This window comes from Macrobrachium nipponense, chromosome 5, assembly GCF_015104395.2.
Source record: "Macrobrachium nipponense isolate FS-2020 chromosome 5, ASM1510439v2, whole genome shotgun sequence".
Classification (NCBI taxonomy): Eukaryota; Metazoa; Arthropoda; class Malacostraca; order Decapoda; family Palaemonidae; genus Macrobrachium; species Macrobrachium nipponense.
Window position 1 is genome coordinate 125,952,488 of NC_061107.1, and position 14,277 is coordinate 125,966,764.

The 14,277-nt window shown below is 37.8% G+C and overlaps 1 protein-coding gene across 2 annotated transcripts in view; it reads right to left on the minus strand.

The window, feature by feature from the left end:
- Positions 1-13,866, minus strand: part of LOC135215622 (uncharacterized) — a 782,933-nt gene extending 769,067 nt beyond the window's left edge. For both annotated transcript variants that reach the window (XM_064250530.1, XM_064250532.1), the window contains exon 1: positions 12,496-13,866. The gene's annotated coding sequence lies outside the window, so the exon portion shown is untranslated. The remainder of the gene's footprint in view (positions 1-12,495) is intronic.
- Positions 13,867-14,277: the final 411 nt, after the last annotated feature.

Sequence of the window (14,277 nt, forward strand, 5' to 3'; positions counted from 1 at the left end):
TCTTGGATGGTCTGGGATGCAGTTTAGATATTTGTCGAGCTTATTCTTAAACACATCTACGCTCACTCCTGATAATATTCCTCAGATGAGCTGGCAACGCATTGAATAGACGCTGCATTATCGATGCTGGTGCGTAGTGGATTAATGTCCTGTGTGCTTTCCTTATTTTTCCTGGTATATTTTTGGGCACTATTAATCTACCTCTGCTTGCTCTTTCTGATATTTTTAGTTCCATGATATTTTCGCTATTCCTTTCTATCTGTTTCCATGCCTGAATTATCATGTAGCGTTCTCTTCTCCTTTCCAGACTATATAATTTAAGAATTGTAGTCTTTCCCAGTAGTCTAGGTCCTTAACTTCTTCTATTCTAGCTGTAAAGGACCTTTGTACACTCTCTATTTGTGCAATATCCTTTTGATAGTGTGGGTACCATATCATATTGCAATATTCAAGTGTACTACGAAACATATGTTTTATAAAGCATAATCATGTGTTCAGCTTTTCTTGTTTTGAAGTGCCGTAACAACATTCCCATTTTTGCTTTACATTTTGCCAACAGAGTTGCTATTTGATCATTGCATAACATGTTCCTATTCATCATCACACCAAGGTCTTTTAACTGCTTCCTTATTTGTGATGGTCTCATTATTAGGTCCCTTATATGCATATAGCTTTCTTTCTCTGTCTCCATAATTTATTGATTCAAAATTTATCAGAGTTAAATACCATCCTATTTACCTCTGCCCAATCATATACTTTGTTAAGGTCTCTTTGTGAGCGTTCCTATCTTCATCACAAGTAATTTCTCTACTTATTCTTGTGTCATCTGCAAAACTACTCACTACCGAATCCTTAACATTATTGTCTATGTCTTCAATCATAATAACAAACAGTATTGCAGCTAACACCGTACCTTGCGGCACACCGGATATTACCTTGGCTTCATCCGATTTCTCGTCGTTTGCAATAACTATCTGTTTTCTGTTGTGTAAAATTCTTTTAACCATCTTCCTACTTTATCCACGATATTGTGTTTTCTAATTTTCTTCGCTAATATTATTATGGTCTACTTTATCAAAAGCTTTTGCAAAGTCTAAATAAACCACATCTGTTTCATTTCCGCTTTTCATATTTTTGAATATGTTTTCACGGTGGACTAACAGTTGGGTGTGTACTTTTTTTTCCGGGTACGAAAACATGTTGTCCTTTATTAAACAAATTATTTTTATTAAATGTTTCATAATATTTTTCTTCATTACCCTTTCATACACTTTCATTATATGTGATGTTAGACTCACAGGCCTATAATTACTTGCCTCTAGTCTTGATCCACTTTTGAAAGTAGGGGTAATATACGCTAATTTTGTGCTCATCATATCTTGCCTGTATCTACACTTTGTCTTAATAATATTGCAAAGTGGCTTTGCGATAGAATGAACTACTTTCTTTAACAAAATAGCAGGAATTCCATCAGGCCCTGCAGCAGCTCATTTTTAATTTCATTAATAGCCTGCACAATATCAGCTTCATTAATATCTATGTCAGCTAAATATTCACTATTTTCATCCCTTACTTCTATATCATTATCTTCATTATCTATTCTAGGGGTGAATTCTCTCTTATATCGTTCTGCCAGTATGTTGCAAATTTCCTTTTTTCATTCGTTTAATCTCCCCTTCAATTCTCAGAGGGCCTATTTCTATTCTTCTTTTATTCATCTTCTTCGCATATGAGTTTAATAGTTTGGGGTTTTGCTTGATATTTAATAGGGTTTTTTCTTCCAAGTCCCGTTTTTCATTTTCTTTTGATTGTATAATCTTTTGTTCTGCATTTTCTATCTTACTTTTTAGTTCTATAACTTTCCATGCATTTTTTTCTTTTGCAAGACCTTTTTTTCCACTTTCTGATTTTTCTGGAACAAGATTCTTCTGTCTCTTGGTATGCATGAATGATGTTTACTTTTCTTCTTCGGTATATATTTTTCCACTATTATCTCCAATATTTTATATAATATCTCCGTATTTACCCTTATGTCATCACTACGAAAATGTTATCCCAATCTTTGTTTAATTCTTCATTAATTTCTGACCATTTTATATTTTTACTGTAGAAGTTGTATTTTTCCATATCCTTCCCACTTTTTCATTTCTTGCTTATCTCTATTTTCACTTGCTTTGGAATGAACTGTTAATTCTATGACATTATGGTCTGAAATACTCGCATTATAAACTATTATTTCTTTAACATAATTCATCTCGTTCACAAATACTAGGTCTAAAGTATTTTCCTTTCTTGTGGCAGGTGATTTATTTGTTGAATGTTGTATTCTAGTAGCATATCTAATAGCTTTTCAAATTGCCTCTTATCTTCTGCCCACTACTATTACTCTCTTTTTTATATGTATAAGTACAACACAATCTCCTATTCGTTTCTTTCCATTCTACGAAAGGAAAGTTGAAGTCAACCAGATAGGAGAATAGTCCAGTCCTTGTGATTTCTACATATATCATCCAATTTTTCAATTATTAAGTCAAACTCTTTAGTATTAGGAGGTCTATATTACTATGTTCATCAATTTTTCAGATTCAAATTCTACCGCTATTAGTTCACATTCTGAGTTACTATATTTCTCATATATTTTTTCCTTGTTTTTTGTCTTTCCCATATATTGCGGTTCCCCCTTGATTCCTATTTTCTCTATCTGATCTATAAGTTTGGAACCCTTTTTATTTTGATCATCATTCCCAGTCTCTGGGAATACCAGGTTTCACTTATATTCATTATATCTATTTTCTTTTCATTTTTGGCTTAGTTCTTCAAGTACTCTATTTTTCTTTTTGAGTTACTCGTAACTAAACCCTGCGCATTCATCACTATGATGGTTTGCGTGTTTTCTCCTTCATTTAATACTGATAGTAATAAGGATTTTCCCATGTCTCTTTCCGTTGTGGTATGTTGTTCTTTTTTTCATTTCCAGAAATTTTTTGACATTAAAAAATCCAACTTTTCCATAATATTTTGATCTTCTTCATCATAATTATTCATTTTGTGTCTGAATCTGCAATTTTTCTCCGTTTCTGCAATATCCTCTTGCATAATAAATACAGTTATTATCTCTTGAGTAGAATTTCGGAGCTGATGCTTTGAAATTTTTTGCTGACACCTCTGCATATCTCATTGGTGGTTTGCTCTCTTTTACCTGATATTCTTGATTTCTCTCTTTATTTGTTTCTTTCTTATTTTGGATTTTATTACTTGGTTGGTTATTTATTTGATTATGATCATGGCTACAGGGTGCATATATTTGCATTTTTTGTCGAACTTACATCCTTTTCCTTCTTTAGGTTTTTACATATTTTTGGATGCAGATCTCTGCAATCATCCCCATATCCATCTAAGTATGCACATTTACCATATATTTCATAGTTTTGACATATCTTAGGATGTTTGTAGTAACATCTTTCTCTCCAAATCTGCAATTCCCTCTTTTCAAAAGGTTGCAGATTTTGTCTTTCTTGTCTATTTTTTCCTCTTTCCCGTCATTGTATAGATCTGGGTAGAGCCTCTTCGGATTTGCTTTTCTGTTGTCATATCGTAATTTTATTTTCTTCGTAGGTATGCTGCGTTTATTGCCTCATATGTAGTATCAATGAGTATCTCTGCATCCATACTTTTATCTTGTTCTTTGTTTTCCTTATTTTTTTCTGTCATTTCATTTTTGTTTACTTCTCTTCCGTTTTCCTCTTCTTCTTTTTCTTCTTCTTCTTCCTCTTCCTCTTCTTCTTCATCCTCAACTATTTTTACATTCAATCTTGATTTAATAACATTGTCTATCCATGATAGACATGTTGTACAAAAAATTCTTGTATCTTTTCTCAAATCTTGTATTACCTCAGCACACTGTGGTATGGGTCGGAATGTTGCATGCAGCACATTTTCTGATTAGTTTTGTGGATTGACTATGCTATACCAAACCTTACACAGTTTGCATGCTTTTGGCATTCTTTTTCCTAATGCATCAATTAGTATATTCACAAGATTCACCTTATTCATTTTCTTTGTCGGAATATGTTGGTTTATGTATATTTTCTTTATGAGTCTCTTGACCACTTGGATTTTATTTGGAACTTCTTCAATTATTTTCAAGATGTTTTCATTAGATTTGTTCCAGTTTGAAGGATTATATCCTTCTAATATATCTATGAATGCTTTTGTATCTTTTTGGTTAGGACTGTTGCTGATTTCATAGATGAGAAATGCCAGTTCCCTTCCTGCTACCTCATCGTATTGCGAATCTGCTAAACACGCCAAATTACGCCACCTTTTCCCGCAGTTGGAACTTACTGCCATCTTGTTCTGATTTATAGTATTACTTGATAAACTAACTTTAGAAGACGCTTTATCCTACTATTTTCACACTAATCTTATCACCGATAGTTCACGAACACTTCTAGATATTTCTCAAATTCTAGTCGTATGTTAAACTTGTGATATCTGTTGATTATTGTGACTTCACGCGGGTACGTCTCACCAAGCAAGATGGAGAGAGAGAGAGAGAGAGAGAGAAACTGTAACAGTGGGATAGCGCCCATTTCTCAGAGAAGAGAGAGAGAGAGAGAGAGAGAGAGAGAGAGAAACTGTAACAGTGGGATAGCGCCCATTTCTCAGAGAGAGAGAAACTGTAACAGTGGGATAGCGCCTATTTCTCAGAGAGAGAGAGAGAGAGAGAGAGAGAGAGAGGGGGGGAGAAACTGTAACAGTGGGATAGCGCCTATTTCTCAGAGAGAGAGAGAGAGAGAGAGAGAGAGGGGGAGAGAAACTGTAACAGTGGGATAGCGCCTATTTCTCAGAGAGAGAGAGAGAGAGAGAGAGAGAGAAACTGTAACAGTGGGATAGCGCCTATTTCTCAGAGAGAGAGACAGACAGACAGACAGAGAGAAACTGTAACAGTGGGACAGTGCCCATTTCTCAGAGAGAGAGAGAGAGAGAGAGAGAGAGAACTGTAACAGTGGGATAGCACCTATTTCTCAGACAGAGAGAGAGAGAGGGAGAACTGTAACAGTGGGATAGCGTCCATTTCTCAGAGAGAGAGAGAGAGAGAGAGAGAGAGAACTGTAACAGTGGGATAGCGTCCATTTCTCAGAGAGAGAGAGAGAGAGAGAGAGAGAGAGAGAGCTGTAACAGTGGGATAGCGTCCATTTCTCAGAGAGAGAGAGAGAGAGAGAGAGAGAGAGAGAGAGAGAAATTACAAGTAACTGACGAAACCAAGACCGGCTGAATATACTGATGAGCAATAACAATTCATAAATGAAACACACCGTGACGAGTAACCTGCAGGCAGCATGGAAACGAAATGGAAGCGTTTACTATTATTATTATTATTATTATATTCTTACCGTCGTCCTTCTCTTTTACAACAAACTTCGTGTAAGCTAGAATAACTTGACCAGTTTCCGCGGTTTAAACTTCGTCAGTGAAAGAGTAGATTCATTTCTGTGCATGAAAATAGGTTTGCTTGTTATTGTTTGTTAGTATGGTGCTTTTACGTTGCATGGAACCAGTGGTTATTCAGCAACGGGACCAACGGCTTTACGTGACTTCCGAACCACGTCGAGAGTGAACTTCTATCACCAGAAATACACATCTCTCACTCCTGAATAGAATGGCCGAGAATCGAACCCGCGACCACAGAGATGGGACGCTAATACCATACCAACCACGCCGCTGAGGTGCTGCATGAAAATAGGTCGAAAGAAAAAAAGAGAAAAAGTCAAATCAGGTACTTAGCCACGATGTACTACGTTCCTTTCAGGCCTTTGCACAGCATTGATTGCCCTATTCACGGGCTATTTCTGTCTATTACCTCCCAAGGGTGAACTTGGATTGTCGTACCTAGTTTCGTCACTGCTGGCGTAAGTCGAGGGCTTGTTTGCGTCAGAGCAGGGGTTGCTGCTGGGCTGACACCGCATTCCTAACTTGTTCCTACCTTACAGCTCTTTCTAGTTCTTTCCTCTGAGTGTTAAAGGCAAGTTGTTTATCAAGGACCTTGATGTCTATAAGGAGAGTTTAGTTGGTTCGTCGGGTTGAGGGTTATCGATATTTATACTCACAGTAGGACTATTATTCTTAACGAGCTTATTAGGGCGCTGGAACGGCGCTGCTTTCTCCCCTACCCTCCCGATCCCCCTACCTACCAGCCCCACCCGGGAGCGGACAAACTGATTTGCTGGAGTGAATGTCTCCCCTACCCATTCGTTCCCCTACGAACACCCCACCCACCCAGGGCAGACAAACCAGTTTGCAGGGGGTGGGTGGCTGTGTCACGTCTCTCCTACTGTCACCAGGGGGAGGACAAACAAGATCCACTCGGATATTATTATATACTAGATAGATAATATTCACTGGCCGCTAATACACACTTTTTCTTCGAATACCTGTGGTGCATGGCAGGTACTACCTTGCTTATTAATTATTACGTATTATGGTTGGGTTAAACACCTGTTGCCCTTTTAGTAGCTGGCACATCAATTCAATACGACAATAATCCATGCCTTGATGCTCGAATTCTGACTCCGTTTTTATGGACACAGCTATCCTTTGACTGACAAGCGCTACATGAGTAAAACTTTTAACTGGCTTGAAAAAAAGGAACTGAAGATTCTCAGAGGTATTTGACCAAGAGAAAAGCGGACGGTAAAAACTACCCAATCTATCTTGCTACATCTCAAAACACAAAGAATGAGTTATTATCTACTTTACAAAGTTCTTTCTGTTAAATAGATTCATTGAAACTATAAACAAGATGCTGAGGGCTACTTTGACGTGTTATCTACGTGTCACCTACTCCGGGTTGCTGGTACTAAACATGGCGGAATCTCCTTGGGACGCCGTGTTTTGTACTATCCCCTCGGTGATCAAAGTATTATATACACCCATTTCCATATGGTGTGATCGACAAATTATATTAATAAACGATATCTTCGTGCGGCCGTCTACTTTACATTTAGCATACTGTGTTTCTTATTAGCATACCAAGCCAAAGGAAGCACCGATGCTATTTAGTAATGTGCAGCGCCATGGACAAACGTATCTACAGGAAATCAACTCTCTCTCTCTCTCTCTCTCTCTCTCAAATATAAGACCTCCATACTCTGCTGATTTCAGCGCTATTGGCACTTGTAATTCGAATTAACTTTACAACTTTACAAACTCATCAATAGCTGCTAGGTGAAAGTAGGCTGAAAGTCATGTAAACTCTACGGGAAGCAGAAGTATGTTTCCAACAAAAGGAGGATTTATTCATCCAATGGTGTTCACTGAAAATATAACACTTCTAAAATTAGGTATCGAAAGTCCATCCTATGCATATTACAGTGTTTAATCCTATCAATACGATGTTGTTACCAGATACAGCAATGTTAATCGAAAAATTAAAAGAAGACAAATTGTAAGAAACGAAATGTAAAATACTTTTACACTCCGCTCAAGGTACCTAACATTTTCCAGAAATGAGTAGTCTATGCACTGGATTGCCTTCAACCTATAATGTAAAAATATTTCATAAACGTGACTCTTCAAATATACCCTAAAAAATACTATATTGGCGTTAATTTACTGTGATTAATATATGGTTGGCTCTAGTCTTCTCTTCATGGCAAGCCAACACAGCTCTATTAATAATAAACTTGGGACAATTATGGTATTCAAAGTAACCTCAAATCAATAAATCAACGCAATAAACCTTGACACAAATACTGTCTTGGAAGGGCTAAAGTTACTCTCACTGGTATCTCCATGTTTACAAATACAACTTACAAGGCCGCCATACGCGCAATGATTATCGCATACGATATCGGTATCGTCAGTAAATCGGAGTGTGCATGGGGTCACCGCGCTGCTAAAAGTGGGTGGAGTTTCGTGATAGCGTGAACTCATTTCTTTGTGTTATCCACCATTTAACCGATTTCCTTTCCCTCTTCGGTTCACCCTTTATGTCAGCGAAATAGACGCTGCAGCAGCTCCCAACGTTAGTATATATACAGCTCCTATACTGTTTTTTTTCATCTGTCCATCCGCCTGTTGTTGTTTTTGTATGGTAACACTGCGGCCCGGGCTTTAGATAGTTACATTTAGCTTTCATTCAACGATTATAATAATATCCTATTTCGAATATTAACGGCGTAATTCGCATACAGTAAATTATTAAAAACACTTTTCAGTTGCAAATGGTACACCCAGATATCCTTTTATTTACCTAAAACTTACAAATAGCGTAACTATCTAAAGCCCGGGACGCAGTGTTACCATACAAAAACACCACTGGCGATGGACAGATGAAAAGAAAAAACAGAGTATAGTGAGAAGATGCCATATCTCCTCATAGCCAAGTCTTCGATGAGACTGATAATAATGAGTGCGATCATCGGAATAGTGTGTGGGTGACCACGATTTGCTTGAGATCTGAGCTAGGTCGAAATCGCGTATGGCGGCCTTTACTCTAATGAAATAACTGCAACTCCTATATCACGGGAAAATTAACATTCATTGACATCTGGTCGGGGCAACATTGTGATGTATTTGCCGCAGACGGAGAATGAGATAGATAGATAAAACATAATAATTAGACCAAAGGCCAAGCCCTAGGACCTATGAGGCCATTCAGTGAATTAAATTAATATATCTTAGTTTTACCGGACACTAAGCTGATTAATAGCTCTCCTAGGGCTGGCCCGAAGGATTAGATATATTTACGTGGCTAGGAACCAATTGTTCACCTAGTAACGGAACCTACAGCTTACTGTGGGATCCGAACCACACTATATCGAGAAATGAATTTCTATCACCTGAAATACATTTCTGATTCCGCGTTGGCGGAGTCGGGATTCGAACTTCGGACCAGCGGATTGGCAGCCGAGCGCGAAAACCACTCGTCCAGCGAGGAACTAATTGACAGTGAAGAGGTTTGAAAGGTCTAACAGAAGGAAAACCTCGCACTTGCACTACGAATCACTTCGTTAAGAGAAGGTGGAAAGTTGACTGGAGTAAGAGAATATGAACGGAGGTACAGCAAAAGGAATGAAAAGAGTTGTAGCAGCAGGAAAAATGGTAGAGGAAGAACAAGAGGGAGAATAACAAACAAATGTTTGAGAGACGACAGAGAGAAACAAACGAATGAATGAAAAGAGAGAGAGAGAGAGAGAGAGAGAGAGAGAGAGAGAGAGAGAGAGAGAGAGAGAGAGAGAGAAATAACGGCGATCCCATTGTCTTAATTAAAGCGTCATATTATTATAAGTCTAGGCCTAGGTTTTTTTTTTAAACTAACGAAATTTGGTACTTTTCCTGTAAAAATTTTAACATAAAATATCATACCCTACCATTTCATAAGTTACTGGTCATCGAAAAGTGAGTAAGATTTTCAGGTACCACTTATTTTCTATATCCTTCATCACTGTTACCCGGTTCGAGATAAAATGCGCCTCCAGTTAGATTTTTTAATATCCCTTATTTGGATTAGTAAATACTTTCAGTGATGATAAGCTTTGCTGTAGTATTTAGTAACAGAGAGGGGTTGGGGGTAAGGGAGATACATTCATGTACGGAGAGACCTCTGCTGATTTTACCTCACACCAGCCTTGCCCGATCATAATATCAATCCATTTCAACAAAATAGTAGACCGATACTCAGAGTCAGATGGTTTTAAAGTTTTCTAGGTCAGTAACCAATAAAATGTTGATTGTGAGAAGAGGTAGAAACGTATTTCAAAAACCGTTAAAAAAAGGTGCTACTTTCATGAAGCGTCAATGAGAGAGCATTTTGAATGTTTAATTTCACTAGACTCATGCGTGATAAGCTCACTAATAATACACCTTTTTTCATTTTCAATCAATCTTTTTGCAATATTTTACACACCGATAAACCTTGTAAATAGCCAGTTCTTTCTCCAAGTGCCCTATACTGTAGGTCTAGCCTATTTTATTCTTACGTCGTGATTTCTACTTAATTTCGTACGACTAGCAATATAAGGACAGTTAGTATCGAGATCAGCATGAAGGACAGACAATAACAACTATACAAAATTCGGACTAGAAAGGAATTTCGTGAGTTATGACAGAGCCATCGTGTTATTTTACAATTCAATTCACGAATTAATGACGTTCATCAATTAAAGAACAGTTTTTGAAGAAGTCGACGAGAATGGAAAATGCATGTTAGACGCTGGTACTATACTTCTAAGAAATCGTAACAAACCTTAGCAATGACTATAAAAAAAAAAAAAAAATTTTTTTTTTTTTATCTGTCCATCCGCCTGTGGTGTTTTTGTATGGTAACACTGCGTCCCGGGCTTTAGATAGTTACGCTATGTGTAAGTTTTAGGTAAATAAAAGGATATCTGGGTTTACATTTGCAACTGAAAAGTGTTTTAATAATTTATTGTATGCGAATTACACCGTTAATATTCGAAATAGGGTTATTATTATTGTTGAATGTAAGCTGAATGCAACTATCTAAAGCCTGGGCTGCAGTGTTACCATACGCAAACACCACAGGCGGGTGGACAGATGGAAAAAAACAGAGTATAGTCTCTAGTACGGTTTCTTATAATCTAGGTTGTCAGTTATAAAATGCCTATAACAAAGCTATAAAAAAAATATATGCAGTCAAGTCATTTAACATATTTACAATAGTTTAATTAATCTTACAGGATGCTTGCGTAACATAATTTATAGTTTTCTGTAAAAGAAAACTATTGAGATGGGATGGCTATGCCTGTCCGTCCGATAGATGTGTGTGTGTGTGTGTGTGTGTGTGTGTGTGTGTGTTTAAACTACTCTTGCTCCACCTTTTTCTTATCACTGACCGAAAAATGTATGAGTGAAACGATCCCAACCATACCTGAGAAAAGATTGTATCCTTAAGGTCAAATGTAAACACTGATTTTCATGTATACGCCAACATCATATGAGTTCCTTTTACTCTTTTTAGGAGGAAAAACAAACCATTTGTTAATGAAACCTTTATACATCCTGTGGCAGGCCGGATGGTAATGCTACAATGAGACCATTTCCTTATATCATTCCTCTGTGAAATTGTGAAAATTATCAGTGATCCGACGTGAGAAATATCAGTGATCGTTTTCAGATTGTGGGATGTCCATCAGTCCTCAGAGTGAGGTTTTGCTCAAAACGTGCCTCCTTTGTGTTATTTTCTTAAGTTAACAATGAAAACTGATACTATGTTATATGTTTATGTACCTGACTTAACAAAACTTTACCTCTGAAGTAAATCATGCTTTAAAAAAGATACTTTGGTATAATTTGATCTATCAGATTCATTCCAACATTTCAACTGACATGATCGTGTTCCACCCGTTACTCAGTATATATTTTCATGTAAATGTACCGATTCCGTGGATGCGAACTGATGACAGTGGATTCCGGCTTGTCCAAGTTGCGCATATATATATATATATATATATATATATATATATATATATATATATATATATTATATATATATATATATATATACATATATATATATACTATATATATATAGTATAGATATATATATATACATATATATATACATTTATATATATATATATATATATAATATATATATATATGTAATATATAATATATATATATATTATATATATATTAGGATATATGGAAGGATAAAAAGTGTTATAAGCAGAATATCATTTTTCGTAAAATACCCAATTGAATGCCAATATATTACGATAAGATCGATGAAAACTTAGCAAAGTAACGAATCCGGTATAAAGTTCCGTCCCTACGTCTCTCCTTTTCTCAATACAATAAACAAATAAACATACAATATATATATATATATATATATATATATATATATATATATATATTGACATAAAATAGTATGCCAACCTCTCCCCTAAATAGCTGCCGAGAAAACAGAAGGTTGTACTATCCTGGCGGAACCCATTCAAAGGGGAAATGGGCAAGTGGTAAGAGAAACTTTAAAAATGAGATTTGCTAAGCATTACGCACTGATTTTCAGAACATGTCAAGAGTTCCTTTTCTCAGCAAATCTTTCAAGTTCACGTGAAGATGCTAACCTACGGCCTTCCTCTTCCTCGCGTTGCAACCAACCGCAACCGGCTAAGTATCAAGTACACAATTCCTTCCTTTAGGTCAAGAGAGTAATTTTCGTTTTAAATGACAGTACCCATATACTACTGCCACATTCGGAATCATAACCGGCACATTTCACTATACTGAGGCGATCATTCTCTATTCCAATTACCAGTTTACCATTAACAAATGAATATGATATCGGGTATTATTGTTAACTTATAAGTCATGCCAAACTATTTACACTCCAGTGATAAAAGAGGAAAATGGCTGTTATGTGGTTAAATACTGCTGAATTGTCTAAAATTACATTTTGACAAACGAAATCAAATGGAGCGAATGCCAAATTAATGAGTAATCCACTATTCGAAAGTTCCTTACCTTAATACAAGAGCCAGCGTTGGGCGTAGACGGACAGACGACGGCATACCATGAACTCCAGATCGATTGTTCGTCTCTATTCCACGGAGCTTTTCTTGCAACGATAATACAAAGCTGAATGAAGATGACGGTGTTGCTGGGTTGTCACCCGTGAGCCGGGATGCGTAGGGGGAGGAGGGGATGGTGTGCGCAGACATAGCACTGATCACTTGTGGCCTCGTTGTTATTGCGAATCCCCAGGGCATGAGCAGCGTCAGACGCTAAATCCTTCGCTCTTCTAATGAGCGACAATGACACTTGTTATTATCTTGAGACGTTTTGAGACTGTGCCGCCTAAAGTTAACACTCAGGAACAGAGCCTTTTTATATAGCGATCTCTTTGGTCGAATCATTTGAATGTAAAGCTTGCTCTTGAGGCTGACAGTATTAATGCATACAAATTAACTACACAGCAACCATGACAATGAATTTTAAGCCTTTTGAACCCTTAAGACTCCTCTGGAAAGAGGAAAGTCCCAAAGACAGCGGTAATGGAGAAATGAAGTTGCGCCAATCGAAGCAACAAAATAAAGCGAGGCAGTTACTCTCTCCTAGACGAGTCGAGGTGCTAACTACACCAAAGCTAATAACGGGCAATTCTCTCGATAATGACTCGAGCCGCAATCACCTTCGAACCAATCAATCAGAGAACAGCCACCGGACTTGGATGATCAAGTTCCACAGCTTGTGATAAACATCTCGATAAAAACAAACGCCCAGTCTGCCATGACGGGAACAAGCAATCACGGGTGTGACAACCAACCACCAAGAAGCAATCATGAAAGTGTAAATATTTGCAAAAGACACACTATCGGTTATCAATGCCTTACAAATATACACCAAAGCGCGCCACCTAAGAAACCCATCATATACCCGATAACGGTTATGGTACTCGATTCAGGAGAGCCAAGCGACAGGGCATCATCAGTAGCGAGGTATCGGATAGCAATCCAGTCCTCAAGAAATGGAAAAAAAAAAAAAACTCACACAACCACAATACAAAATGTACCGGGAAACGGAGAGCCTGGCACTCAGCTGCTCCACCGACGGACTACTGGGTGGCACTGCGGTAGAGTACGGTCGCTTCCATCACCACAGCCAATTTCCCCCTCAATTTCTAAAACAATCAACGAAATACGTCACTTCGACACAATTCTGTGATCAACGAATATTCGAATCCGCAAATGAGGTAAGATTTAAACAAAATAAGCAACGATGATGTCCACCAGATAGACATTCGCGATTTCTAACGATATATCGGGGTTCAGTCCACACAGCCCCAAACACAAGGCTTCAACGCAGGATAGGGGCGACACGTCTCGTCGCATTCCCTTCTGCAACAACACTGAACGCTGCTACGGTGACGGTCCGGGCTGAGTACGGACGTCAGGACCAGAGATAATGTCCGTGCATGTCTGCGCGTGCCTATACGTAATCGGAGGCCATACACGGCTGAATTCATGTGTATGAGCACCAGGCTTCTTGATTTATTCGTAATCATATTTATCTACTGCACGTCCTTACATCCATTCGGCTGCTGTTCAGTCTCAGTACGCATGTCCTAAGCTAGCCCCTCCCCGCCGCCGCACACCATCATCAAATTCCTACTTCACTCAGTTATCGCCTTTTCCGTGAGATCGCCCTCATGCATGTGAAAGCACCTCCCAGCAACAATCAGCCAGAGAAATAGAGATCTCACTTTAGCAATTACATTTTTGTTTTCCATTGACATAACTTCTCCAT